Here is a 3,435-nt window from a genome sequence, read left to right on the forward strand (position 1 = left end):
TTTTTGGAGAGGTTTTTGCTATAGGGCGCGTACGCTCGCCAGACAGACAGAGAGAGACATAGAGACAGAAAGTGAAAAATCATCCCCACTGCCCCCAGGGTGGTGGGGGATGGCCACGCTGCAATCCCTTCTCCTCCATTCTCCTCTCAGGATCTTGTGCACAACCGCACACGCACCCAGCGTGAGTTTTAAGCCACCGGGTCTGGGACGCGAACTGCAGTCGACTACGTGGGAGTCCAGCAATATAGCCATTACGCTAACTGCTGGTTCCCTCTCTGTCTTTCTGACAATTGCACGCACCCTATAGCAAAAACCTCTCCAAAGAAAAAGAAAAAGCAATGAGTTTAAAGAAGTATGAGCCACGATGTATTAGAACAAAACATTATAGGTATTTTTCCTAAACATTTGACAAAGAAAATGAATTTGTGAGCTGGCGGTGTGCTCTAGTGATTAAGGGACTCAGATTGCACTTGGCCAGCTGCGCTATTTAAATCGTAGCTCTGATGGCTTGAAGAAAACGCACGCATGTGCGTGCCCCAAATCTCAGCAGACTGGAGGAATGGAGGAGAGGGATTGTGGTGTGGCCATGCCCCACCGGGAGGTGCCTTCTCCCATTTTCTCCCCCTTTCTCTCTGATGAATCCCCATATCCTTTTGCCCCTCTCCCCCCAAAGTAACAGAAAAGAAAATGAATTTGCTTTTAAAATGATATTTTGAGTGGCCAGTCAGTGGCGTGACAGCGAAGGCATCTAGATTCCCCATGGCCAACTGAACAGTTTGAGTCCTGGACCCGGCAGATTGAAAAACACTCTAGGGGGTGGGGGGCTGCAGGAGGCTCTGGACTCCCACATGGCCAACTGCAGTTCGAGTCCTAGCCCTGGTAGCTTGAAAAGCGCACCAGGCACGTGTGCACGCATGCCCAAAATTCCAGGAGTCGAATGGAAGAGAAGGGACTGCGGTGTGGCCATCCTTTCTGGGATGTGATTTCTTACCTTCCATCTCACTGTCTTTTTCTCCAGCAAGCACACGTGCCCTATAGCAAAAATCTCTCTCACTAAAAGAAAAACCTCAATCGCGCATTAAAACAAAACAAAACAAAAACCCACAAGCATTCTAGATGTGTGTGCATGTGAGCCCCAAAAATCCCACAAGGAGAATGGAGGAAAAGGGACCTTACCCCCTGGGGAGCATTTTCTCCCTTTTACCCCTGTCTCTCCTAGGAGCACATGTGCCGCTTCCCCACCCCCAGCAAGTTAAAAAAAAAAAAAAAGAAAGAGAAGTCGTTTTGAAACAAACCAGGCTGGAGGTCACTGCTTTGTGTTGCGGGAGAGCGCGTGCTTTCCTGGCAGCGTGGGAATCTGGCAGGAGACAGCCAGGCCGAAAAGCCTAGGGAGGAGAGCCCGGCGGCGGCGGCATGGTAGCCCGGTTTGGATTCTGGGGCCACCCTGAGCACGGGTGTGGGGACACACGTGTGTGCGCCTGTGGTCCAGAGGGGCGAGATGGGTGGATGATGGATTAGGGACCCCGTGGGAGGTGCCCCTCTCTGTCCCTTTCTCCGTCCTTCATCGAACAAGGGAACGGACCAGCTCTATAGTGCAGTGGTTAAGCTCCGTGCAGAGGAGCTCTGACAGCAGTTCGAATCCCAGTCAGCACGCCAGGCATGCATGCACATGGCCAGGGTCCTGATGGATAAAGGATTGTGGTGTGAACGGGGGCACGTGCCTTCTGGCATTAAAGAAACAAAGTCAGTGGGTAGGGGGGGCGGCAGGTGGCCTGATGCACTGGACTCCCACATGGCCAACTTCGGTTCGAGTCCTGGATCTAGTAGCTTGCTTTCTCAGTTTTCCTCTCACTCTCTGTCAGTCTTTCTCTGGTTCAAATTAAAAATAATAGTGGAGCCGGCAGGTGACGTGGTGGTTAAGGGCGCTGGACTCCAACATGGCTGACCGCGGGTCGAGTCCCGGACCTGGTGGCTTGCTTTCTCGCTTTCTCTCTCTCTCTTCTCTCAATACACAAATAAATAAAGGTTACATAAAATAATTCTTAAAAAAAAATAAGGATAATGGTAATAATAGATAAAATTAAATAAAAATAATTCTAAAAGAATAATAAAATTAAAAAGAAAAAGAAGTCAATGGATGAAAAAAGAAAAAGACTTGGGAGGAATCCTCTTTTGGCCGAATATGTGGGTCAGAGCCAAGTGATCTCTCTGCAAGCAAAGTGACTTATGGCAATTGAACCTATAAAATAATAATAATAATAATAAAATTTTAAGAAAGCTGAGTGTGTGATCTCAGGCCAGCCCCATGGCTTAGTGGTTAAGGGAGTCGAGTCCCCTGTGGCTGACTGTACGGTGTACCTCTGGCCTGGCAGCTTGAGAAATATCCCGGGCACGTGTGTGGCCAAAATCCTGAAAGGAGGGATCGGGATGGAGGAGACGGGATTGCAGCATGACTGTCCCCCTTGAGGGTCCTTTCACACTTTCCCTCTGTCTCTGGTGGGCGCACGAGCCCTCTACCAAAATTTTAAAATAGAAAAAAAAAAAAAAAGAAGAAGAAGAACCGTGTGGTTTCGATCCTGGTAAGATGAGAAGTTGCTAGCATCCGGCCCTTAGAGCGTGGCCCCTCCACAGTGGTAACAGAGGAAGGAAGATGGGTTCTCACTGGAGAGGTGAGGGCAGTTTTCTGGGGAAAGTGTCCTCGCTCAGACCTGGACAGGCCAGGAGAGAAAGTGTTGTAATTCTCACCTCCAGCTGGCTTCCTCCCCCAAGTTACGCTTGCCTGAGTCCTTGGTGAGTCGCTGTGTTAAACCTCCAGAACAAGGATGTGAAATTGACCAGCGTGACCGGTTCCCGGCAGCCCACTTAGAAATGGATGTTTTGGGGCTGGAGGAGAAAGGCAGGGGCTCTGTGGACTTCACACATTGTCTCTCTGAGTATTTTAAGACACGGAGAGCGACCGAAAGGCCGCCGAGCTGAAAGCCGCAGTGAAGCGCATCAGTAACTCAGACACTGCACAGGGGGAGACGGCGTGTCCTACGCTTCTTTCCGTTCCTGAAGCCATCACTGTGTTACCTGCAAAGGGAGCAGCCTCTTATACCCTCTCTGGTTTTAAATGTCGTTCTTTTGGGGCCAGCAGGTGGCGTGGTGGTTAAGGATCCTGGACTCCCACATGCCGACTGCAGTTCAAGTCCCAGACCTGGCAGCTTGCTTTCTCTCCCCTCCCTTCCCATCTGCCCACTTGCTGTTCCTCTCTGGTCAAACTAAAATAAATAAATAAAATGAAATAAAATAATTCTTTAAACATTTTTCTTTTTATTTATTTGCCAGAGGGCATGTGTACTCCTTAGAAAGAGAACAGGGAGACAGAGAAAGGACCCCAGTAGGGCATGGTCACACTGCAGTCCCTTCTCCTCCATTTCTCCATCCTGTCAGGAA

Source organism: Tupaia chinensis, unplaced genomic scaffold (genome assembly GCF_000334495.1).
Source record: "Tupaia chinensis unplaced genomic scaffold, TupChi_1.0 Scaffold000201_2, whole genome shotgun sequence".
NCBI lineage: Eukaryota > Metazoa > Chordata > Mammalia > Scandentia > Tupaiidae > Tupaia > Tupaia belangeri.